This window comes from Passer domesticus, chromosome 3 (assembly GCF_036417665.1).
Source record: "Passer domesticus isolate bPasDom1 chromosome 3, bPasDom1.hap1, whole genome shotgun sequence".
Classification (NCBI taxonomy): domain Eukaryota; kingdom Metazoa; phylum Chordata; class Aves; order Passeriformes; family Passeridae; genus Passer; species Passer domesticus.
The window spans coordinates 81725987-81738667 of NC_087476.1; positions in this window are offsets into that span (position 1 = coordinate 81725987).

The following is a 12681-nucleotide window of genomic DNA, read 5'->3' on the forward strand; positions in this document are numbered from 1 at the left end:
CAAAACTCATCAAAACGTTCTGAAAAAATGCCAAAACATTAGAAAACCAGCCAGAACTGATCAAAACATTCAAAAAACTTGGCAAAACATCATAAAAACAAATCAAAACCAACCAAAACATTCCAAAAACCCAACAAAATAGTTTACAACCTGCCAAAACTGATCAAAACATTCTGAAAAGATGCCAAAATACTAGAAAACCAGTCAGAAGTGATCGAAACTTTCAATAACTTGCCAAAACATAATCAAAACAAATGAAAGCAAACCAAAACATTCCAAATACCCGCCAAAATATTTTAAAACCCGCCAAAAGGAACCCAAACGTTCCACAACCTGCCAAGACAATAAAAACAACACAAGAGAAAACAAAACATTCTAAAACACCACCAAAACATTCCGAAAACCCGCCAAAAGATCATCAAAACAAATCAAAACAAACCAAACAATAGGAGGAACACGGCAACATATTGGCAAGCAAGAGACGGAGAGCGCGGCACCACGGCACCTTCTAGGAGGCCAAGAAAGAAGCCGCACAACACCGCACTGTGTCAGCAACTTTCAAACTGCTAGAAGCTAGTGGCTTGCCACTGGCCTGCCTCTTCAATTGCCATTAGCATTCCAATGGAAGCTATTCTTGGACAACTTTGCTCTGCTTGCTTCCAGTTCTGCCCCAGCCTACCATAGATAACCTTGCTCTTCCCCTGAGGTTCTGAGATGCCAAGAACTTGTCAACTTCAAAGGGCGGGCCGGGCTACATCTACTCAGCTGCCACAGTTTCTCCTTGCTAGACCTAGTGGGAAAGCATTTTGCTGAGATGCAGAAGGCAAGAAACGCAGAATACGGAGACGCGGAGCTGTCCCAAGTGCCGCTGCCAGCCGTCTTTCCGCAGAAGGAGCGCCCCGGAGCGCACCGCAACCGGCACCGTCGTCTCTGCGCAAAGAGCCAAAATATTTTCAAACCCGCCAAAACTCATCCAAAAATATTTTCAAACCTGCCAAAATAGAAAACCAGACAGAAGTGATCAATACATTCGAAAAAACCTGACAAAACATGATAAAGCCCACCAAAGCTAATCCAAACACACCAAAAACTGGGCTAAACAGAATCAAAACAAGTCAAAACCTTCTAAAAACCCGCCAAAATATTTCAAAACCCGTCAAAACTAATCAAAACATTCCAAATACCCGCCAAAACATTCCAAATACCCGCCAAAATATTTTAAAACCCGCCAAAAGGAATCCAAACATTCCAAAACCTGCCAACACAATAAAAACAACTCAAGAGAATACAAAACATTCTAAAACCCAACCAAAACATTCCGAAAACCCGCCAAAACATCATAAAAACAAATCAAAACCAACCAAAAAATTCCGAAAACCCGCCAAAATAATTTAGACCCGCAAAACTCATCAAAACGTTCTGAAAAAATGCCAAAACATTAGAAAACCAGCCAGAACTGATCAAAACATTCAAAAAACTTGGCAAAACATCATAAAAACAAATCAAAACCAACCAAAACATTCCAAAAACCCAACAAAATAGTTTACAACCTGCCAAAACTGATCAAAACATTCTGAAAAGATGCCAAAATACTAGAAAACCAGTCAGAAGTGATCGAAACTTTCAATAACTTGCCAAAACATAATCAAAACAAATGAAAGCAAACCAAAACATTCCAAATACCCGCCAAAATATTTTAAAACCCGCCAAAACTAATCCAAACGTTCCACAACCTGCCAAGACAATAAAAACAACACAAGAGAAAACAAAACATTCTAAAACACCACCAAAACATTCCGAAAACCCGCCAAAAGATCATCAAAACAAATCAAAACAAACCAAACAATAGGAGGAACACGGCAACATATTGGCAAGCAAGAGACGGAGAGCGCGGCACCACGGCACCTTCTAGGAGGCCAAGAAAGAAGCCGCACAACACCGCACTGTGTCAGCAACTTTCAAACTGCTAGAAGATAGTGGCTTGCCACTGGCCTGCCTCTTCAATTGCCATTAGCATTCCAATGGAAGCTATTCTTGGACAACTTTGCTCTGCTTGCTGCTAGTTCTGCCCCAGCCTACCATAGATAACCTTGCTCTTCCCTTGAGGCTCTGAGATGCCAAGAACTTGTCAACTTCAAAGGGCGGGCCGGGCTACATCTACTCAGCTGCCACAGTTTCTCCTTGCTAGACCTAGTGGGAAAGCATTTTGCTGAGATGCAGAAGGCAAGAAACGCAGAATACGGAGACGCGGAGCTGTCCCAAGTGCCGCTGCCAGGCGTCTTTCCGCAGAAGGAGCGCCCCGCAGCGCACCGCAACCGGCACCGTCGTCTCTGCGCAAAGAGCCAAAATATTTTCAAACCCGCCAAAACTAATCCAAAAATATTTTCAAACCCGCCAAAATAGAAAACCAGACAGAAGTGATCAATACATTCGAAAAAACCTGACAAAACCTGATAAAGCCCACCAAAGCTAATCCAAACACACCAAAAACTGGGCTAAACAGAATCAAAACAAGTCAAAACCTTCTAAAAACCCGCCAAAATATTTCAAAACCTGTCAAAACTAATCAAAACATTCCGAATACCCGCCAAAACATTCCAAATACCCGCCAAAATATTTTAAAACCCGCCAAAAGGAATCCAAACATTCCAAAACCTGCCAACACAATAAAAACAACTCAAGAGAATACAAAACATTCTAAAACCCAACCAAAACATTCCGAAAACCCGCCAAAACATCATAAAAACAAATCAAAACCAACCAAAAAATTCCGAAAACCCGCCAAAATAATTTAGACCCAAAAAACTCATCAAAACATTCTGAAAAAATGCCAAAACATTAGAAAACCAGCCAGAACTGATCAAAACATTCAAAAAACTTGGCAAAACATCATAAAAACAAATCAAAACCAACCAAAACATTCCAAAAACCTGACAAAATAGTTTACAACCTGCCAAAACTGATCAAAACATTCTGAAAAGATGCCAAAATACTAGAAAACCAGTCAGAAGTGATCGAAACTTTCAATAACTTGCCAAAACATAATCAAAACAAATGAAAGCAAACCAAAACATTCCAAATACCCGCCAAAATATTTTAAAACCCGCCAAAACTAATCCAAACGTTCCACAACCTGCCAAGACAATAAAAACAACACAAGAGAAAACAAAACATTCTAAAACACCACCAAAACATTCCGAAAACCCGCCAAAAGATCATAAAAACAAATCAAAACAAACCAAACAATAGGAGGAACACGGCAACATATTGGCAAGCAAGAGACGGAGAGCGCGGCACCACGGCACCTTCTAGGAGGCCAAGAAAGAAGCCGCACAACACCTGCACTGTGTCTGCAACTTTCAAACTGCTAGAAGCTAGTGGCTTGCCACTGGCCTGCCTCTTCAATTGCCATTAGCATTCCAATGGAAGCTATTCTTGGACAACTTTGCTCTGCTTGCTGCTAGTTCTGCCCCAGCCTACCATAGATAACCTTGCTCTTCCCTTGAGGCTCTGAGATGCCAAGAACTTGTCAACTTCAAAGGGCGGGCCGGGCTACATCTACTCAGCTGCCACAGTTTCTCCTTGCTAGACCTAGTGGGAAAGCATTTTGCTGAGATGCAGAAGGCAAGAAACGCAGAATACGGAGACGCGGAGCTGTCCCAAGTGCCGCTGCCAGGCATCTTTCCGCAGAAGGAGCGCCCCGGAGCGCACCGCAACCGGCACCGTCGTCTCTGCGCAAAGAGCCAAAATATTTTCAAACCCGCCAAAACTAATCCAAAAATATTTTCAAACCCGCCAAAATAGAAAACCAGACAGAAGTGATCAATACATTCGAAAAAACCTGACAAAACCTGATAAAGCCCACCAAAGCTAATCCAAACACACCAAAAACTGGGCTAAACAGAATCAAAACAAGTCAAAACCTTCTAAAAACCCGCCAAAATATTTCAAAACCCGTCAAAACTAATCAAAACATTCCGAATACCCGCCAAAACATTTCAAATACCCGCCAAAATATTTTAAAACCCGCCAAAAGGAATCCAAACATTCCAAAACCTGCCAACACAATAAAAACAACTCAAGAGAATACAAAACATTCTAAAACCCAACCAAAACATTCCGAAAACCTGCCAAAACATCATAAAAACAAATCAAAACCAACCAAAATATTCCGAAAACCCGCCAAAATAATTTAGACCCACAAAACTCATCAAAAAATTCTGAAAAAATGCCAAAACATTAGAAAACCAGCCAGAACTGATCAAAACATTCAAAAAACTTGGCAAAACATCATAAAAACAAATCAAAACCAACCAAAACGTTCCAAAAACCTGACAAAATAGTTTACAACCTGCCAAAACTGATCAAAACATTCTGAAAAGATGCCAAAATACTAGAAAACCAGTCAGAAGTGATCGAAACTTTCAATAACTTGCCAAAACATAATCAAAACAAATGAAAGCAAACCAAAACATTCCAAATACCCGCCAAAATATTTTAAAACCCGCCAAATCGAATCCAAACATTCCAAAACCTTCCAAGACAATAAAAACAACACAAGAGAAAACAAAACATTCTAAAACACCACCAAAACATTCCGAAAACCCGCCAAAAGATCATCAAAACAAATCAAAACAAACCAAACAATAGGAGGAACACGGCAACATATTGGCAAGCAAGAGACGGAGAGCGCGGCACCACGGCACCTTCTAGGAGGCCAAGAAAGAAGCCGCACAACACCGCACTGTGTCAGCAACTTTCAAACTGCTAGAAGATAGTGGCTTGCCACTGGCCTGCCTCTTCAATTGCCATTAGCATTCCAATGGAAGCTATTCTTGGACAACTTTGCTCTGCTTGCTTCCAGTTCTGCCCCAGCCTACCATAGATAACCTTGCTCTTCCCCTGAGGTTCTGAGATGCCAAGAACTTGTCAACTTCAAAGGGCCGGCCGGGCTACATCTACTCAGCTGCCACAGTTTCTCCTTGCTAGACCTAGTGGGAAAGCATTTTGCTGAGATGCAGAAGGCAAGAAACGCAGAATACGGAGACGCGGAGCTGTCCCAAGTGCCGCTGCCAGGCGTCTTTCCGCAGAAGGAGCGCCCCGGAGCGCACCGCAACCGGCACCGTCGTCTCTGCGCAAAGAGCCAAAATATTTTCAAACCCGCCAAAACTCATCCAAAAATATTTTCAAACCCACCAAAATAGAAAACCAGACAGAAGTGATCAATACATTCGAAAAAACCTGACAAAACCTGATAAAGCCCACCAAAGCTAATCCAAACACACCAAAAACTGGGCTAAACAGAATCAAAACAAGTCAAAACCTTCTAAAAACCCGCCAAAATATTTCAAAACCTGTCAAAACTAATCAAAACATTCCGAATACCCGCCAAAACATTCCAAATACCCGCCAAAATATTTTAAAACCCGCCAAAAGCAATCCAAACATTCCAAAACCTGCCAACACAATAAAAACAACTCAAGAGAATACAAAACATTCTAAAACCCAACCAAAACATTCCGAAAACCCGCCAAAACATCATAAAAACAAATCAAAACCAACCAAAATATTCCGAAAACCCGCCAAAATGATTTAGACCCACAAAACTCATCAAAACATTCTGAAAATATGCCAAAACATTAGAAAACCAGCCAGAACTGATCAAAACATTCAAAAAACTTGGCAAAACATCATAAAAACAAATCAAAACCAACCAAAACATTCCAAAAACCTGACAAAATAGTTTACAACCTGCTAAAACTGATCAAAACATTCTGAAAAGATGCCAAAATACTAGAAAACCAGTCAGAAGTGATCGAAACTTTCAATAACTTGCCAAAACATAATCAAAACAAATGAAAGCAAACCAAAACATTCCAAATACCCGCCAAAATATTTTAAAACCCGCCAAATCGAATCCAAACATTCCAAAACCTTCCAAGACAATAAAAACAACACAAGAGAAAACAAAACATTCTAAAACACCACCAAAACATTCCGAAAACCCGCCAAAAGATCATCAAAACAAATCAAAACAAACCAAACAATAGGAGGAACACGGCAACATATTGGCAAGCAAGAGACGGAGAGCGCGGCACCACGGCACCTTCTAGGAGGCCAAGAAAGAAGCCGCACAACACCGCACTGTGTCAGCAACTTTCAAACTGCTAGAAGATAGTGGCTTGCCACTGGCCTGCCTCTTCAATTGCCATTAGCATTCCAATGGAAGCTATTCTTGGACAACTTTGCTCTGCTTGCTTCCAGTTCTGCCCCAGCCTACCATAGATAACCTTGCTCTTCCCCTGAGGTTCTGAGATGCCAAGAACTTGTCAACTTCAAAGGGTGGGCCGGGCTACATCTACTCAGCTGCCACAGTTCCTCCTTGCTAGACCTAGTGGGAAAGCATTTTGCTGAGATGCAGAAGGCAAGAAACGCAGAATACGGAGACGCGGAGCTGTCCCAAGTGCCGCTGCCAGGCGTCTTTCCGCAGAAGGAGCGCCCCGGAGCGCACCGCAACCGGCACCGTCGTCTCTGCGCAAAGAGCCAAAATATTTTCAAACCCGCCAAAACTCATCCAAAAATATTTTCAAACCCGCCAAAATAGAAAACCAGACAGAAGTGATCAATACATTCGAAAAAACCTGACAAAACATGATAAAGCCCACCAAAGCTAATCCAAACACACCAAAAACTGGGCTAAACAGAATCAAAACCTTCTCAAAATCCGCCAAAATATTTCAAAACCCGTCAAAACTAATCAAAACATTCCGAATACCCGCCAAAACATTCCAAATACCCGCCAAAATATTTTAAAACCCGCCAAAAGCAATCCAAACATTCCAAAACCTGCCAAGACAATAAAAACAACTCAAGAGAATACAAAACATTCTAAAACCCAACCAAAACATTCCGAAAACCCGCCAAAACATCATAAAAACAAATCAAAACCAACCAAAATATTCCGAAAACCCGCCAAAATAATTTAGACCCACAAAACTCATCAAAACGTTCTGAAAAAATGCCAAAACATTAGAAAACCAGCCAGAACTGATCAAAACATTCAAAAAACTTGGCAAAACATCATAAAAACAAATCAAAACCAACCAAAACATTCCAAAAACCCAACAAAATAGTTTACAACCTGCCAAAACTGATCAAAACATTCTGAAAAGATGCCAAAATACTAGAAAACCAGTCAGAAGTGATCGAAACTTTCAATAACTTGCCAAAACATAATCAAAACAAATGAAAGCAAACCAAAACATTCCAAATACCCGCCAAAATATTTTAAAACCCGCCAAAAGGAACCCAAACGTTCCACAACCTGCCAAGACAATAAAAACAACACAAGAGAAAACAAAACATTCTAAAACACCACCAAAACATTCCGAAAACCCGCCAAAAGATCATCAAAACAAATCAAAACAAACCAAACAATAGGAGGAACACGGCAACATATTGGCAAGCAAGAGACGGAGAGCGCGGCACCACGGCACCTTCTAGGAGGCCAAGAAAGAAGCCGCACAACACCGCACTGTGTCAGCAACTTTCAAACTGCTAGAAGCTAGTGGCTTGCCACTGGCCTGCCTCTTCAATTGCCATTAGCATTCCAATGGAAGCTATTCTTGGACAACTTTGCTCTGCTTGCTTCCAGTTCTGCCCCAGCCTACCATAGATAACCTTGCTCTTCCCCTGAGGTTCTGAGATGCCAAGAACTTGTCAACTTCAAAGGGCGGGCCGGGCTACATCTACTCAGCTGCCACAGTTTCTCCTTGCTAGACCTAGTGGGAAAGCATTTTGCTGAGATGCAGAAGGCAAGAAACGCAGAATACGGAGACGCGGAGCTGTCCCAAGTGCCGCTGCCAGCCGTCTTTCCGCAGAAGGAGCGCCCCGGAGCGCACCGCAACCGGCACCGTCGTCTCTGCGCAAAGAGCCAAAATATTTTCAAACCCGCCAAAACTCATCCAAAAATATTTTCAAACCTGCCAAAATAGAAAACCAGACAGAAGTGATCAATACATTCGAAAAAACCTGACAAAACATGATAAAGCCCACCAAAGCTAATCCAAACACACCAAAAACTGGGCTAAACAGAATCAAAACAAGTCAAAACCTTCTAAAAACCCGCCAAAATATTTCAAAACCCGTCAAAACTAATCAAAACATTCCAAATACCCGCCAAAACATTCCAAATACCCGCCAAAATATTTTAAAACCCGCCAAAAGGAATCCAAACATTCCAAAACCTGCCAACACAATAAAAACAACTCAAGAGAATACAAAACATTCTAAAACCCAACCAAAACATTCCGAAAACCCGCCAAAACATCATAAAAACAAATCAAAACCAACCAAAAAATTCCGAAAACCCGCCAAAATAATTTAGACCCGCAAAACTCATCAAAACGTTCTGAAAAAATGCCAAAACATTAGAAAACCAGCCAGAACTGATCAAAACATTCAAAAAACTTGGCAAAACATCATAAAAACAAATCAAAACCAACCAAAACATTCCAAAAACCTGACAAAATAGTTTACAACCTGCCAAAACTGATCAAAACATTCTGAAAAGATGCCAAAATACTAGAAAACCAGTCAGAAGTGATCGAAACTTTCAATAACTTGCCAAAACATAATCAAAACAAATGAAAGCAAACCAAAACATTCCAAATACCCGCCAAAATATTTTAAAACCCGCCAAAACTAATCCAAACGTTCCACAACCTGCCAAGACAATAAAAACAACACAAGAGAAAACAAAACATTCTAAAACACCACCAAAACATTCCGAAAACCCGCCAAAAGATCATAAAAACAAATCAAAACAAACCAAACAATAGGAGGAACACGGCAACATATTGGCAAGCAAGAGACGGAGAGCGCGGCACCACGGCACCTTCTAGGAGGCCAAGAAAGAAGCCGCACAACACCTGCACTGTGTCTGCAACTTTCAAACTGCTAGAAGCTAGTGGCTTGCCACTGGCCTGCCTCTTCAATTGCCATTAGCATTCCAATGGAAGCTATTCTTGGACAACTTTGCTCTGCTTGCTGCTAGTTCTGCCCCAGCCTACCATAGATAACCTTGCTCTTCCCTTGAGGCTCTGAGATGCCAAGAACTTGTCAACTTCAAAGGGCGGGCCGGGCTACATCTACTCAGCTGCCACAGTTTCTCCTTGCTAGACCTAGTGGGAAAGCATTTTGCTGAGATGCAGAAGGCAAGAAACGCAGAATACGGAGACGCGGAGCTGTCCCAAGTGCCGCTGCCAGGCATCTTTCCGCAGAAGGAGCGCCCCGGAGCGCACCGCAACCGGCACCGTCGTCTCTGCGCAAAGAGCCAAAATATTTTCAAACCCGCCAAAACTAATCCAAAAATATTTTCAAACCCGCCAAAATAGAAAACCAGACAGAAGTGATCAATACATTCGAAAAAACCTGACAAAACCTGATAAAGCCCACCAAAGCTAATCCAAACACACCAAAAACTGGGCTAAACAGAATCAAAACAAGTCAAAACCTTCTAAAAACCCGCCAAAATATTTCAAAACCCGTCAAAACTAATCAAAACATTCCGAATACCCGCCAAAACATTTCAAATACCCGCCAAAATATTTTAAAACCCGCCAAAAGGAATCCAAACATTCCAAAACCTGCCAACACAATAAAAACAACTCAAGAGAATACAAAACATTCTAAAACCCAACCAAAACATTCCGAAAACCTGCCAAAACATCATAAAAACAAATCAAAACCAACCAAAATATTCCGAAAACCCGCCAAAATAATTTAGACCCACAAAACTCATCAAAAAATTCTGAAAAAATGCCAAAACATTAGAAAACCAGCCAGAACTGATCAAAACATTCAAAAAACTTGGCAAAACATCATAAAAACAAATCAAAACCAACCAAAACGTTCCAAAAACCTGACAAAATAGTTTACAACCTGCCAAAACTGATCAAAACATTCTGAAAAGATGCCAAAATACTAGAAAACCAGTCAGAAGTGATCGAAACTTTCAATAACTTGCCAAAACATAATCAAAACAAATGAAAGCAAACCAAAACATTCCAAATACCCGCCAAAATATTTTAAAACCCGCCAAATCGAATCCAAACATTCCAAAACCTTCCAAGACAATAAAAACAACACAAGAGAAAACAAAACATTCTAAAACACCACCAAAACATTCCGAAAACCCGCCAAAAGATCATCAAAACAAATCAAAACAAACCAAACAATAGGAGGAACACGGCAACATATTGGCAAGCAAGAGACGGAGAGCGCGGCACCACGGCACCTTCTAGGAGGCCAAGAAAGAAGCCGCACAACACCGCACTGTGTCAGCAACTTTCAAACTGCTAGAAGATAGTGGCTTGCCACTGGCCTGCCTCTTCAATTGCCATTAGCATTCCAATGGAAGCTATTCTTGGACAACTTTGCTCTGCTTGCTTCCAGTTCTGCCCCAGCCTACCATAGATAACCTTGCTCTTCCCCTGAGGTTCTGAGATGCCAAGAACTTGTCAACTTCAAAGGGCCGGCCGGGCTACATCTACTCAGCTGCCACAGTTTCTCCTTGCTAGACCTAGTGGGAAAGCATTTTGCTGAGATGCAGAAGGCAAGAAACGCAGAATACGGAGACGCGGAGCTGTCCCAAGTGCCGCTGCCAGGCGTCTTTCCGCAGAAGGAGCGCCCCGGAGCGCACCGCAACCGGCACCGTCGTCTCTGCGCAAAGAGCCAAAATATTTTCAAACCCGCCAAAACTCATCCAAAAATATTTTCAAACCCACCAAAATAGAAAACCAGACAGAAGTGATCAATACATTCGAAAAAACCTGACAAAACCTGATAAAGCCCACCAAAGCTAATCCAAACACACCAAAAACTGGGCTAAACAGAATCAAAACAAGTCAAAACCTTCTAAAAACCCGCCAAAATATTTCAAAACCTGTCAAAACTAATCAAAACATTCCGAATACCCGCCAAAACATTCCAAATACCCGCCAAAATATTTTAAAACCCGCCAAAAGCAATCCAAACATTCCAAAACCTGCCAACACAATAAAAACAACTCAAGAGAATACAAAACATTCTAAAACCCAACCAAAACATTCCGAAAACCCGCCAAAACATCATAAAAACAAATCAAAACCAACCAAAATATTCCGAAAACCCGCCAAAATGATTTAGACCCACAAAACTCATCAAAACATTCTGAAAATATGCCAAAACATTAGAAAACCAGCCAGAACTGATCAAAACATTCAAAAAACTTGGCAAAACATCATAAAAACAAATCAAAACCAACCAAAACATTCCAAAAACCTGACAAAATAGTTTACAACCTGCTAAAACTGATCAAAACATTCTGAAAAGATGCCAAAATACTAGAAAACCAGTCAGAAGTGATCGAAACTTTCAATAACTTGCCAAAACATAATCAAAACAAATGAAAGCAAACCAAAACATTCCAAATACCCGCCAAAATATTTTAAAACCCGCCAAATCGAATCCAAACATTCCAAAACCTTCCAAGACAATAAAAACAACACAAGAGAAAACAAAACATTCTAAAACACCACCAAAACATTCCGAAAACCCGCCAAAAGATCATCAAAACAAATCAAAACAAACCAAACAATAGGAGGAACACGGCAACATATTGGCAAGCAAGAGACGGAGAGCGCGGCACCACGGCACCTTCTAGGAGGCCAAGAAAGAAGCCGCACAACACCGCACTGTGTCAGCAACTTTCAAACTGCTAGAAGATAGTGGCTTGCCACTGGCCTGCCTCTTCAATTGCCATTAGCATTCCAATGGAAGCTATTCTTGGACAACTTTGCTCTGCTTGCTTCCAGTTCTGCCCCAGCCTACCATAGATAACCTTGCTCTTCCCCTGAGGTTCTGAGATGCCAAGAACTTGTCAACTTCAAAGGGTGGGCCGGGCTACATCTACTCAGCTGCCACAGTTCCTCCTTGCTAGACCTAGTGGGAAAGCATTTTGCTGAGATGCAGAAGGCAAGAAACGCAGAATACGGAGACGCGGAGCTGTCCCAAGTGCCGCTGCCAGGCGTCTTTCCGCAGAAGGAGCGCCCCGGAGCGCACCGCAACCGGCACCGTCGTCTCTGCGCAAAGAGCCAAAATATTTTCAAACCCGCCAAAACTCATCCAAAAATATTTTCAAACCCGCCAAAATAGAAAACCAGACAGAAGTGATCAATACATTCGAAAAAACCTGACAAAACATGATAAAGCCCACCAAAGCTAATCCAAACACACCAAAAACTGGGCTAAACAGAATCAAAACCTTCTCAAAATCCGCCAAAATATTTCAAAACCCGTCAAAACTAATCAAAACATTCCGAATACCCGCCAAAACATTCCAAATACCCGCCAAAATATTTTAAAACCCGCCAAAAGCAATCCAAACATTCCAAAACCTGCCAAGACAATAAAAACAACTCAAGAGAATACAAAACATTCTAAAACCCAACCAAAACATTCCGAAAACCCGCCAAAACATCATAAAAACAAATCAAAACCAACCAAAATATTCCGAAAACCCGCCAAAATAATTTAGACCCACAAAACTCATCAAAACGTTCTGAAAAAATGCCAAAACATTAGAAAACCAGCCAGAACTGATCAAAACATTCAAAAAACTTGGCAAAACATCATAAAAAC